Source organism: Bufo gargarizans, chromosome 9, assembly GCF_014858855.1.
Source record: "Bufo gargarizans isolate SCDJY-AF-19 chromosome 9, ASM1485885v1, whole genome shotgun sequence".
Taxonomy (NCBI): Eukaryota; Metazoa; Chordata; class Amphibia; order Anura; family Bufonidae; genus Bufo; species Bufo gargarizans.
In genome coordinates, this window is record NC_058088.1 from 6,059,257 (window position 1) to 6,074,714 (window position 15,458).

The following is a 15,458-nucleotide window of genomic DNA, read 5'->3' on the forward strand; positions in this document are numbered from 1 at the left end:
AGGTCAAAGAGAAGAAACAGTCACAATTTCTCACTACAGAGGTCAACATGAAAATATTGGTAAATCAATATTTTAAACTAGGGGTCAGCAACAGGTGTATCGGGATTGATATGATAATCACTGGTGGTGCTGAGTAGATCAATGGTAATTGGATCAATTGCTGATGAACGGAGAGGGGTGCAGTACTCTTATGTATTAACAGACACTAGTGCAAATGAACTTACATCATTGTTGGAAATACTGCAGATCTTTCTTCTGTTGCTTTGCCTAGAGTCCATCCATGGAGAGGAGTCTCCTACAGCGAATGTATTCTCATTTTAGGTGACATTGTAAAGGAGATAATCTGAAGGCACTCTAAATGGGTCCACTGGCGGCATTGCTGATGAGGGCACTTTAAAGGCACTGTAGTAGCATTATTATTGGAGGCACTAAGGTTGCATTATAAATTGGAGTGCTGTGGTTAAAGTTTTTAGGAAAGAGAGTGAGAATGCTGCAAGAACATGCATTTATTTCATACAGTTTGCAGGAAATATCCCTTAATATGAGTGGTCAAGGCCAACAAACCTCATGTATTCATCAATATGAAGGATGGTATGAAAATCAATTTGAATGGTCAAGAAATATCATATATTTTTCATTGTGATGATCAGTATACAAATACAGAACAGTGAAGGTTCTAAACCTCATGGTAAACAGAATGTTCCTTGTAACAATCCTCATTATGAGTGGTCAAGAGACGTCATATATTTCTCATTGTGAAGGTCGGTGTGCAAATTCAGAAGATTCAAGGTCCTGAACCTCATGGGACAAACAATGTTCAATGCATCAGCCCTCAATATGAGTGGTCTAGGCCAAGAAACATTATGTATTTCTCATTGTGAAGGTCGGTAGGAAAATATAGAAGTGTCAAGGTCCTTAACCTCAAGAGACACAGAAGTTTCCTTCTATCAGTTCTCAATATGAGTGGTCAAGAAACATCATACATTTTTTACTGTGATGGTTAGTATGAAAATACTGAAGAGTCAAGGTTCCAAACCTCATAGGTCACAGAAGATCTCTTCTACCAGTCTTCAATATGAGTAGTCAAGGTCAAGAGACATCATGTATTTCTTAGTGTGCAGGTCAGTATGACAATACAGAAAAGTCAAAGTTCTGAACCTCATGGGACACAGACAGTCCCTTCTACCAGTCTGCAATATCGGTGATCAAAGTCAAGATACCTCATGTATTTCTTATTGTGGAGTTTAATATGAAAATACAGAAGATTCAAGGTTCTGAGCCTCATGTGACATAGAAAGTTCCTTGTAACAATCCTCAATATGAGTGGTCAAGGTCAAGATACCTCATATATTTCTGATTGTGGAAATCAATATGAAAATACAGAAGATTCAAGGTTGTGAACCTAATGTGACACAGAAGGCCCCCTGCATCATTACTCACTATGAGTGGTAAAGACCAAAAAAACCTCATATATTGTTATAGCAAGGTCAATATGAAAATACAGCAGAGTCAAGGACCTTGACAGAAGAGACAGAAGGTTCCTTCTACCAATCCTTAATATAAATCGTCAATAAACATAATATATTTCTCATTCTGAAGGTCAGTATAAAAATACAGAAGAGTCAAAGACCTTAACCTCAGAGAGCCCAGCTTTCAATATGAGTGGCCAAAGTCAAGAGACCTCATGTATTTCTGTGTTGTGAAGATCAGTACTACCTGATTTCAGTATGAATGTATGGGATAGCTTCCTATTATACTACCTAAAGATATAGTACAAGTTCCTCAAAGCAAGTCAGTATTAAGATGACATCATGGTTTCAACAGGACATATTAGAGATGACAACTCTCTCAGTAGGGAAGGCAACGAAAGATCAACTGATGAAGAAAATACATGTCCAGGACACTTGGCAATGCAATTATTCAACTTACCATAGCTTCAACTATTTTAGTTAAAGCTCGGGGGACATTTTGCTGCTGAGCAGGTTCATCTAGTCAAATTACATCTTGTGTATGGGATATAAGGATTTATATTAGAAAATATCTTTAGGTTCACTGCCACCTTCCTCGAATATAAGAATTTATCTTAGAAAGGAGCAGCGAGTAGGATAAAGTGAGGACAGATGTTGTGGGAGCTGATAGACAAGAGCAATACAGCAGATGGCTTTGTGTGTTTGGGATAGCCATGCGGTACTTAATCTATGGATATGATACAAACTCCATGATCATGGGACATATGCTGAGAGCCCATTTGAGCGCATCCCCCAGTGTTCAAGCATTTGTCACTGCAAATTCACAATGGTTTATAAAATGGCCAATTCTGGCACAAAATGTCAGTAATCTGCATTTTCTTTTCACTCTTGAACATACGTCAGCGGCATTTCCTGCTGTTTGCACAGACAAAACAGTTTTGTCTTGACTTGTTTCTTTATGTGAATATTATTTACCTAAGGAGCAAATACATAAGAATGTGTTTACAGATATTTCCAGCCTGAGATATTTTCTACATCTACAAATATTGTGATGGGCAACAAAGGCTCTAGCCAGACATGGAGATCTCAAGATGATGACCTGTCCTTGCTTGCTATAAGACAGTGGGAAGACTAGTGGATTTGATGGGGACACTGGCATTACCAAAATGAAAATGGAACAAAATGTCTTTTTTGGCGGAAGGTTGATAAAATGAAGCCTCAGATACTTCTATAAGGCTCTACTCACATCTGCATTGTGGTTTCCATCATAAATGGAACCCACAACACAGTGATGCTGCTTGAAACGAGGAGCAATGGAGTTGGCTGGTTTCCATCATTTTGATGGGGAAAGGAACACATGCAGCGCAATGTTATTTGTTACTGAAGCTCCTGATGCAGTCGGAGCCAGGATTTTCTTCACTGGGGTCAAATATTCAGTTTTGGTGTTTTCCCTGGCGCCTAAAACTGGGACACATGCCTCATCAATCCCTCTCTATCTACAGTACATCCTGTGTACAACAGCTTTTCTTAACCAGAAGAACGGCATCCAAGCCATTGATGTCTCATGATAAGTGCCTCATCCATAGGTATGTCACTTTCACGAGAGGCATCTTATAGATTGATACAGCAGTTCGGTCGTAGCCAATGTCTCGGGACTAATCTATGGTTAGGAGACTTTTTGCAGCGCAATGTCTACCTATCACACCTATGAACTATTTAGTATATAGCACAGACCTAGATTGAATGTATACCTTTGGCTCTGGCTGGAAAAAACTGCCCTGAGCCAATCTGAACACCCTGACACCATGAGGTTCCCTAAGCCTTCTACTTCCAACAGGATCTTGGCAGTAAAGACCAGAATCATTTTAGTAGACTACCATTTTTGGAAGGGTCTCCATGAATGATGAGAAGGATATGGCATCATATTGTACCATATTATATTAATAACTAATTTTCACTATTCACATGGCCACCAATGCCAACCATCTTTGTAGGGACAGTCCCTATTTTTGATCCCACTTATTCTTGTCTCTATGTTGGAAACGATCTATAGATCTGAAATATAAAATCAACTCCATTGCCCAGAGAGTGTCATTTATTAGCTCCCAGTATGTTCAGTATCTCATTATTTATTGCTTTTTACTGGGTGCACGTTTCTACATTTGGCCAATTACTCGATGAGAAGCCATTGAAGAATATGGACCTCTATGAAAAATATGAACTTTCTTACAACGAGCTTTAGGTTTCCCTTATAGACCATACAGTATATATGATACATACATTTGGATCGGGAAACCGACATGTGAGATGTATGGCTTCATAGATCTTTCTTAGTCAACATGGATAGTCCTTCGATGGTGACCACCATGGCCCTCATTGATGATAGAATCAAGGGGCAATGGTGCTCTATGGAGGGTTGCTCAAGGCACAGTGGCAAAAAGTCAATGGACTTGGACCGCAGTACCGAGCACAGCAGATAACAACTCATTATAAGGCAATGTCTACATTCTGTGTAGAAGGCTAAGATAATACATATGCCAATGAAGACACCAGAGGGCAACCCAGGACCTTATAATTCCTGGAATTGTTGTCACATAAGGGGGAATGCTACAATTATGGTCTCTGATCACTGTCATGAGAGCTGGGTTATTATACCAAAGTTATAGGAGCAGGCGAGACCCCATGATGCAGGCAAGTCTTCTCTGTCATGTCTCAGCCTATGATGCCAGCCAAATGAAGGAGACAAATAATATAATTAGGAAAGAGGTGACTGGGTCAGTGTAATGTGTGTGACAGGAGATTATGCAATGAAGATGTAATTGCTTGTATCTATTGTTCCTTTCCATAGACTTGTGTATTGTGTTCGCTCCTTTAGAACTGAAGCAACGATCTTGTGTAGGGTAACATGATGAACGAGGGTCAGGCTCTAATGCAGGGGTCTCCAACGCATGGCTGTCAAGATGTTTCAGTCCTACCTGAGAGCTGCAGGTCTAATGTAATAAGGGAAAGCCAGGCATTTTCTTAATTATATGTCTCAATTGTAAAGTTGTGCTTTTATTGCAACAGAACAAATCCATCAGTCATACCCCGCAAAGGCAATGTACCATTATTAACTAGTTCAAGACCGGGCCATTTACCCGCCCCACCCTTCCTGACCAGACACCTTTTCAATTTTTCTAGTACATGAGCATGAGTCTTTGAAAGCCATAACTTTTTTGGTTTCCATTTGGTTCTGCGACTATTTTTTGTGCTTTTTTATACTGATACATGGAGCTTTATTTTTATGTCTTTTTTTTTTTTTTTTACATTTTTATAGCCCGGGATTTATAATTTTTTTTTAATAACACAAAGTGCAACTAAAAAGCAAATTTAAAATTATGTCAACATCTTTCTATAATGGTTGTGAAAAAAGAGGAGGGGTATTGATCATTAGAAGCAGTGGTGTGGCTGCGTTCTTTATATTATTATTTTTTTAATGTTATTTTGCCTTTATTTTGCCCATAGACTTTTAAAGGGTATTTAACATTGTAAATATCCTTTTTTTTTTTTTTATTGCTGCCATATTAGCCCCAGTTACTTGACAAATACAGCCCCCAGAGAGTTTTTGCTAGGCCATTCCTCACTGCAGAGCTGATCTTGGTCTGCTCAGGAACCCACAGGAACCCATTGATCAAGTAGGTGTTGCTTCACGATCTGTATACCCAGCACTTATTGAGTGCTACGTAGACAGAGATGGAGGTTTCAAAAAAAGTCCCTTACCTCTCTGTGGGGAGGCTAGCTGTCACTGCCAGATGGCTCCCTTCTCCTGCAGCTGGATGATTAGCTGCTTACTCTGCAAGGACGTTCAGAAACGCCCTTGCACAGATAAGTTCAGACCGCATGGACGTTCAGGCAGTCCAGAAAGCAGTTTAGGAAGTATCACAGAAGATATACGGAGCAGAATTAACAGTCACACTTGATGAGTTTTCACATCTGGTTATTGTGTTATGACTGTGACTGTTAACTCTGCTGCATCTGTATTTCCACTAGTGGTCTACAGGATGGATCAACACCCCCTGGTCTACAGATAACAGGTGAGACATGTAAAACAAGCCCAGGGTAAAAAAAAAGCCAGAGGGGACTTTGTCACTCAAGGGACCTCATCTACCTGCCATGCCTGCATAAAGGATATCTTCTTATAATTCTCTAAGAAAAGTTCCTCCTAATGTATGATCCTTCCAAACACTGTTCTTCAAGAAGACTGGTCCTATCAGAGCACCAGAAGATCCTTTGGTAGACCCAGGCTCTAACATGATTAATCGCCCCAACGCATTTGGAGGTGACTTTGGAACCAGACATTATGTCTTATGAGATGATTCACAATTAATTTACTTCTTCTAATTGATGATGTTTCCCATGAATTGAAAAACAAAAAAAGGACACATTTCATCTGCATCAGGATAACAAGACAATAGGGCAGCCATTTGTGAAGAACCAGGATCATACAATGTTTATATGCGTTTGTTTGTGACTGCTTTTATGGGTATGTTCTCATAAAAAGTGCTTGCTCCCATTAAACAAGCTCATTATCCATACACAAATCTCATATGCATGGTAATTGTGGTTTAAAGGGAGAACTCAAAGGAGCTTGTCTGCAAAAGTAGCAAGGCTGGGTTTCAGATTACTTCTATAATGAAAGGAAAATTGCGCTGCATTTGTTTCACTACATATTAATTTCACTTTCAGATCCACTTAGTTTATGAGGAGAATTATGTGGATGGGGTATGATTCAGAGTTTATTTTGTTCTTTGTCATATCTAGAGACCAAAATTCTGGATTTCTGCTGACCCTATGGAACTTTCACACAATAAGTGGATTATTTCATGGGAAAAATGCCCGTGATTGGTTATAATAAAGAGCAGATCACATTAGAGGCAACTGGAGACAATGATTGGCTGTCTAGTGGGGCCGATCTTCAGTATGTTGTTATATGCAGCGTTATCAGCCAGTACTACATGTACTGCACTGTACTGCTCTCTACCAGTACTACATGTACTGCACTGTACTGCTCTCTACCAGTACTACATGTACTGCACTGTACTGCTCTCTACCTACTACATGTATGCCTACCTTACATGTACTGCACTGTACTGCTCTCTACCAGTACTACATGTACTGCACTGTACTGCTCTCTACCAGGTACTACATTACTGCCTGTATGCTCTCTACCAGTACTACATGTACTGCACTGTACTGCTCTCTACCAGTACTAAATGTACTTGCACTGTACTGCTCTCTACCAGGTACACATGTACTGCACTGTACTGCTCTCTACCGAGTACTACATGTACTGCACTGTAAACTGCTCTCATACCAGTACTACATGTACTGCACTGTACTGCTCTCCTACCATTACTACATGTACTGCACTGTACTGCTCTCTACCAGTACTACATGTACTGCACTGTACTGCTCGCTACCTGTACTACATGTACTGCACTGTACTGCTCTCTACCAGTACTACATGTACTGCACTGTACTGCTCTCTACTTATACTACATGTACTGCACTGTACTGCTCTCTGCCTGTACTACATGTACTGCACTGTACTGCTCTCTGCCTGTACTACATGTACTGCACTGTACTGCTCTCTACTTATACTACATGTACTGCAGTGTACTGCTCTCTGCCTGTACTACATGTACTGCACTGTACTGCTCTCTGCCTGTACTACATGAACTGCACTGTACTGCTCTCTGCCTGTACTACATGTACTGCACTGTACTGCTCTCTACCTGTACTACATGTACTGTACTGCTCTCTGCCTATACTACATGTACTGCACTGTACTGCTCTCTGCCTGTACTACATGTACTGCACTGTACTGCTCTCTACCTGTACTACATGTACTGCACTGTACTGCTCTCCATCTGTACTACATGTACTGCACTGTACTGCTCTCTACCTGTACTACATATACTGCACTGTACTGCTCTCTACCTGTACTACATGTACTGCACTGTACTGCTCTCTGCCTGTACTACATGTGCTGCACTGTACTGCTCTCTGGCAGCACTACATGTACTGCTCTTTACGTGTACTACATGTGTTGCACTGTACTGCTCTCTGCAAATACTACATTTACTGCACTGTACTGCTCCCTATCAGTACTACATGTACTGTACTGTACTGCTCCCCATCAGTACTACATGTACTGTGTTGTACTGATCTCTACATGTACTGCACTGTACTGCTCTCTACCTCTACTACATGTACTGCATTGTACTGCTCTCTAACTGTACTTCATGTACTCCACTGTACTGCTCTCCACCTGTACTAAATGTACTGCACTGTACTGCTCTCTACCTGTACTAAATGTACTGCACTGTACTGCTCTCCACCTGTACTACACTGCTCCCTACCAGTACTACATGTACTGCACTGTACTGCTCTCTACCTGTACTAAATGTACTGTACTGCTCCTCACTTGTACTACCTGTACTACACTGCTCCCTACCAGTACTACATGTACTGCGTTGTACTGCTTTGTATCTGTACTAAATGTACTGCACTATACTGCTTTCTACCTGTACTACACTGCTCCCTACCAGTACTACATGTACTGTACTGCTCTCTACATGTACTACACTGTACTGCTCGCCACCTGTACTACACTGCTCCCTACCAGTACATGTGCTACACTGCTCTTCACCTGTACTGCTTTCCACCTTTTTTTTTTATATTTACCTGTTTGACATGTACTATACTACTATCTACCTTTATTATATACACTGTAATATACGTTACCTGTATTATACTGTGTGTATATATATATATTGCTCTTTACCTGTACTTCATGTAATTTATATATATTTTCTGGTATGTACAGTATATGTACTAAACTATATAAATATACATATGTACTTTACCTGTATGAGCTCCACCTCTATTTAATGTAATGCATTGCTCTCATCCTGATGAAATGTACCGCTCTCTACTTGTACTATACTGCTCTCTACCTGTATTAAATGTATAGTATAGCTGTCTCTCGGGATGAATTGTACTGCTCTCTACATGCACTATACTGCTCTCTACTTGTACTATACTGCTCTCTACTTGCACTATACTGCTCTCTACTTGTATTATACTGCTCTCTACTTGTATTATACTGCTCTCTACTTGTACTATACTGCTCTCTACTTGCACTATACTGCTCTTTACTTGTACTATACTGCTCTCTACTTGCACTATACTGCTCTCTACTTGTACTATACTGCTCTCTACTTGCACTATACTGCTCTCTACTTGTACTATACTGCTCTCTACTTGCACTATACTGCTCTCTACTTGTACTATACTGCTCTCTACTTGCACTATACTGCTCTCTACTTGTACTATACTGCTCTCTACCTGTATTAAATGTATGGTACAGCTGTCTCTCGGGATGAATTGTACTGCTCTCTACATGCACTATACTGCTCTCTACTTGTACTATACTGCTCTCTACTTGTACTATACTGCTCTCTACTTGCACTATACTGCTCTCTACCTGTATTAAATGTATGGTACTTTTCTCTCTCAGGATGATTTGTACTGCTCTCTACATGCACTATACTGCTCTCTACTTGTACTATACTGCTCTCTACTTGTACTATACTGCTCTCTACTTGTACTATACTGCTCTCTACCTGTATTAAATGTATGGTACAGCTGTCTCTCGGGATGAATTGTACTGCTCTCTACATGCACTATACTGCTCTCTACTTGTACTATACTGCTCTCTACATGCACTATACTGCTCTCTACCTGTATTGCATGTGTTGTGCTGCATGTACTACACGGCTCTATATCTATACGGCCTGTGCTCCCTTCTAGCCCTGCATCTACCTGACCTGTATTGCATGCACTGTAAGGACCATAGTAAGCTGCTGTCCTCCATGCTAAGACGTGTGTCCAGCCTCCAGCTGCTCGTTCAGTTATACACATCAGCGACATGGAAGCGATTACTAGTTCTTCATAAAGAATAAGGAACGAGAAGACGGCTTCTTTAGTCAGGTCACGAGACCTCCAGATCCTCTCCAGTAAACACTGGGAGATCTCTGATACCAATGACTATACATCGTCGCTAGCTGTCTCCTATCAGAGATCACTACATAATGTGCATTCAATTGTATCCGCTTATTGGCACTTACCATTATCAGAAAATTAAAGCCTAATAAAAGCAGGATCAGAGTTCACGCTTATTACCGATGGAGAACCATTATGTGCTCGGGCTTATCATCAGATAAATGACACACGATTCATTGTTTACAGCGTAAATGGATGGAAAATGACATTATTTTAAGATGGTGAAGGTGATACCGTACAGAGATGACATATGCAGCAATGCACTAAAAACAAATATTCATTACAGGGAACTACAAATTTGCTACTGGGCTGTTACCGACACCATAAGAGGAAATTAATGAACCTTACCTAGAAGGACGTGTACATATTACTAGAACAAAATGAAAAAAAAAAAAAAAAAACTCCATTAAAGCCATGGGATACAGGAACCATATACAGTCATAGGAAAGAAACGTAAAGGACCTGGGTTCCAAGATGCCCTAAAAAGAAATTGGAACACGCATTTCACCTATCGGGCCAGAATAGCAGTGTCTCTTGACTTTGTGTTTGGTCTAGATCTTCTGCTGGTTCTACAGCTTAAAGCAGAATTTTCATCTCAGAATATGTGCCTAAGATGGGGGTCTCACCTCTGGAACCCACACCATCTCTAGAAAGGGACTCCTCTGATCACATCCCACCTCAGCTCAGGATACACCCTTGGACTCATGCACATGACCGTATCTATTCCGCAGATCCATAAAATACAGATGCGGTCCATGTGCCGCCCACATATTTTCTGTGTGGACTCATTGACTTCATTTGGTCTGTGGTCCCCATTTTGTGAACAATGTTCATGGATCGTTCCGTCAATCCTCGAAAAGATAATGCAGACAGATGCGGCGCAATTAGTATCTGTATTTTGCAGATCTGCAATTTGAAGACCGCTAAATACATATGGTCAGTGCATGAAGCCTTGGATGGGGGTCTCATCGGCACCTATCTCTAGAGTGTCTGATGACAAACCTCCTCATTTCAGGATGCCTTTAAGATGGGAGCCTTACCTCTGGAACCTGCACCTATCTCTAGAGTGGGGCTCCTCTGATGACATCCCACCTCATTTCAGAATGCGTTTAAGATGGGAGCCTTACCTCTGGAACCTGCACCTGTCCTGAGAACAGGGCTCCTCTGATGACATCCTACCTCATCTCAGGATACTTCTTAGATGGGGGCCTTACCTCTGGAACCTGCACCTATCTCTAGAATTGGGATCACTTGATGACATCCCACCTCATCTCAGGATACGTCTTAGATGGGGGCCTCACCTCTGGAACCTGCACCTATCTCTAAAATGGGGCTCCTCTGATGACATCCCACCTCATTTTAGGATGCGTTTAAGATGGGAGCCTTACCTCTGGAACCTGCACCTGTCCCGAGAACAGGGCTCCTCTGATGACATCCTACCTCATCTCAGAATACGTCTTAGATGGGGGCCTCACCTCTGGAAACTGCACTTATCTCTAGAATAGGGCTCCTCTGATGACATCCCACCTTATCTCAGGATATGTCTTAGATGGGGGCCTCACCTCTGGAACATGCATCAATCTCTAGAATGGGGCTCCTCTGATGACATCCCACCTGATCTTAGGATAAGTCTTATATGGGGACCTCAACTCTGGAACCTGCATCTATCTCTAGAAGGGGGCTCTCATGATGACATCCTACCTCATCTTAAGATACACCTTAGATGGAGGTTTCACCTCTGGAACCCATGTCTAGAATGAAGCTCTCTTTATCCCTTCCCATCTCACCTGATATCGCTAGCAGCTATATCTAGGAAGCGAAAGGTGGTCAGGTTTACTAAAACAGCCAAACTCACTGTGCTACACTGTTTTTGTAACTCCTATAATCCCCTTTAATTGGAGTTACAGAAACAGCACAGCATAGTGAGCTTGACCATGATGGAGAGAGGAAAGACCAACATCTGTCAGACATATTTCCTATGCCATGAATGTTTGGTATGACAATACCCCTATAAGCATGAATAGTGGCCTGGCAATTGACTGGACAACCTAGGATGAGCAAAGGTAAGGATAACATAGAGGAGTAGGTGGTTTCAAGTAGCTTATAGGGGTCTCACAGTTGACTAGCTGGGAGCAGAATAGAGGGGTACAGTCACTAAATTGCAGAAGAAACTGCAGAAGGTGAAAATATTCCAAAAAGCAAACCCATTTGACACACTACTGTTTTTTTTTTTTTTGCATAACTATCGTAGAGGAAGGTTGGAACAGATACCTGTGCCTACAAATTAAACTTCAGCTCATAGATTTCACCGACCTGATTGTTTGATATGGATAATTCACCTACATTTTATTTTGTGCACATTTTGCTTAATCAACCCTGTGGTGTCATTTTCTACCCAAACCTGGCATTGAGTGGACAACCCATGTCACCATCTACAAGTACCATCATTATCAAGTCTATGCCGTTATTTCAGCAAGCCCCCCATCATGCTAATGTTTGTAACAGAATCTCACAGCTGAGCTCATTAAGGGAAATGAACACTGAACCTAAAATACAAAATGGGTTACATAAAGGTACTAATGACATTTACAAACCAGAAAGTTGTAAGACTTGATGATAAGTGAGATAAACGTGTGATTAATTAAGGTTTTCCGTTTTGTACACTCCAGATGACTTGAAGGACCGTTGTACTAAGTTAATTTTGTACATGAATGGTAAACAAATGGCATCTATAATAGGATGTACAAGAGAGAGCCAAAATAGAAAGAGAAGAGAGAGAGAGAAAGAAGAGAATAATGGAAGGAGAAAAAGATAAGAGAATAAATAATAAGGATAGCGATAAGAAGACAAGAGAGAGAGAGACAGGCTAGAGGGGAGAGAAAATAGAATAAGAGAAGAGGAAGAATAAACAGAAGAGAAAAGAGAAGAATAGAGACAAGAGAAAAGGGAGGGGGAATAGAGAGGGACAGAATAAAGAGGAGAGAGAGAGAGAGACTAATAAAAAGGAAAGAGGAGAAGATAAGAATAGAAATAAGAGAAGAGGGGGGGAGAAAAAGGAAATAAAGAGAAGAGAATAAAAAGATGACAGAAATAAGAGGAGATAGAAGAGAATAAAAGGAACACAAGATAGAAAAGACAAGAGAATAATAAAAAGAGAAGAGAATAAAACAGACAGCAGAATAGAGATAAAAGAAAAGAGAGGGAGAGAGACAGAATACGGTTCAAAGAGAATAGAATAATAGGAAGAGAAAGAGATAGAAGAGAATAAAGAGTAAAGAGAAAACAGAAAGAAGCGAATGAACAGGAGAATAAAGAAAGAGAGAGAATTCATTAAAAAGAAAGGTAAGAGAAAGAAGTGAAAAAAGAGAAGAGAGAGACACTAAAGAGAAGAGAAAGAGAGAGAGAGAGAGAGAGAGAGAGAGAGGTGAATAAAGAGAAGAGAAAATAATAAAGAGAAGGATAATGATGAAAGAGAGAGAGAGGGGTGAGTAAACAGAAAGTAAGCAAAGAGAATTAAGAGAACAGATAAAATAGAAGAAAATGAAGAGAGGAGAAAGAAAGAGAGAATAGAATAGTAGTGAGTAGAAGAGTAGTGAAGAGAAAAATGAGAGAAGACTAAAGAGAAGAGAGAGAATCAATAAGAATAAAGGAGAGAGAAGTGAATAAACAGAAGAGAGAGAAGAAAAGAGAGAGTTAGACACCCGATAAGTATGAGACATCATGGAGTTACTATGGAGGCCAAATGCTCATAACTTCACTTTTCTGAGACCCTTTGCAGTATTTATTAGCACATTAAAAAAAGAAAGTTGACTTTGGAGAATGGCGCAGGTCTCCGGATAATAAGCTGATCACAGGGTACACCGTCGCAGGGACCTCCAGCAATCAGCTGTAATCTGTGGAGTAACCTCTTCAGATTCCTGCAGTCCCACCACAGGGAAAAGGAAGCTTTACCTAATCCCCAGTGGAATCAACGGGCTGCCCAAGTAATGCATGGATACACCAGACCCTCCAAAGTCACGCTCCTTGATGTTGCTCTCCTTTCTTATTAATTAATGGAGGGAAAAATTAGAAACTCTCTTTCCCCTTTTAGGACATTTTACAATAAATTTTCAAAACTTAGACCCCACTTCAATCACTAGTTATTGAGCCCATTGCTTCTAATGAACCTCCAAACCGGATTAGCTGTATTTTCTAGACCGTTGACCGTCTGGACCCATTCACATCGGACCTAACTGCTAGAAATGTTATCATTTTCAGCATCTAGTAGCTGAACATCATCAGTGACCATCAGTGCACTGTGCAGTGGATGGTTTCTCCAGGACTCTGCATCTAGTAGCCCAGGTATAGCAGAATGGTCATCAGCAAACAAGCCTAAACCCCTTCTGGGCAGACAAATGAGATCCAGAAGATAAGTTCTGGCAGTGTCATTTGTGTTAATCACATTTGCAGTAAGCTTCCCACCTATTTGCTCACTGGGGATGGTCCCATGCCTTAACGCCCTGCAGACGAGGTAGAAGATCTGGGTTGATGCATCACAATCTTGCATGCAATTCTATAGGACATTGCCGTGTCATGATATATGGGGACTTTATCATGTATTCGGGGGAGCTAATGAACATCAAGGCATATCCATCCTTGTGTCATACATAGATGATCATACTGGTCGGTGTTTTTTTAGCTAGTCCTTTTTATGTGCTGCTGATACGTGTCAAGGCTGGAAGATTAATGCTGGTATCATGCATCAGGGAATGGAAAAAAAAGGCATGTTCCTGGGCTGTTTGATGCAGAGTGCTGACTGGTGAGAAGATGGTGGGATGCAGTTTTGCTGAGATGTCTCAAGGGGAGCAGCATATATGTGGATGTCACCTCTAAGGGCTGCTACATGTATGCAAATAATAATCATAAATGGATTTCGGTCTCAGAGCTGCTGATGAATATTAAGCCTCGGCTGGTCGAGGTGTGAGCTGTTCCTGGCAGGTCTCACGGTCTACGTGTTATTTGATGATTATACTGTATGTTTCAGGGTTGTTACCATGTAGCACTGTGTGTCAATGACCTGCGATGTGAAGATATGATGTGACATACGTGCTGACTTTTAGCCCGGTGACACTGATCCTGCCTTCTTGTAGGTAATAGGCATCCAAAATCTGATTCAGTGGAAGATCAGGAGGACATGTTTATCACCGTTGGGTCGCTTCAGCATTATGGATATGGACACTTTTATCTTGATGGAAAGGGGTATTTCCATCACTATGTTCAGCATTATGGAGAGAGAAATGGCGCCATACACAGGGGTATTCCTAGCAATATGATCAGGGATCAGCACCATGAATAAGGGCATGCTGAGCTAAGAGAAGAGGGATGAGCATTAGGAACGGTGGTAGGTTCAGCAATATGGACAAAAGCAGGTCCAGTAATATCTACTGGAGCAGGTTAAGTATCAGGGGCAGGTCCAGAAATATGATCTAGAGCAGGTTCAGCACCATGGACAGTAGTAGACTCAGCAATATGGACAAAAGCAGGTCCAGTAATATCTACTGGAGCAGGTTAAGCATCAGGGGCAGGTCCAGAAATATGATCTAGAGCAGGTTCAGCACCATGGACAGTAGTAGGCTCAGCAATATGGACAAAAGCAGGTCCAGTAATATCTACTGGAGCAGGTTAAGCATCAGGGGCAGATCCAGAAATATGATCTAGAGCAGGTTCAGCACCATGGACAGTAGTGGACTCAGCAATATGGACAAAAGCAGGTCCAGTAATATCTACTGGAGCAGGTTAAGCATCAGGGGCAGGTCCAGAAATATGATCTAGGGCAGGTTTAGCACCATGGACAGTAGTAGACTCAGCAATATGGACAAAAGCAGGTCCAGTAATATCTACTGG

At 41.1% G+C, this 15,458-nt stretch overlaps 1 protein-coding gene across 1 annotated transcript in view; it reads right to left on the reverse strand.

Moving 5' to 3' along the window:
* LRFN1 (leucine rich repeat and fibronectin type III domain containing 1) overlaps window positions 1-15,458 on the reverse strand; it is a 189,648-nt gene that overhangs the window by 173,144 nt on the left and 1,046 nt on the right.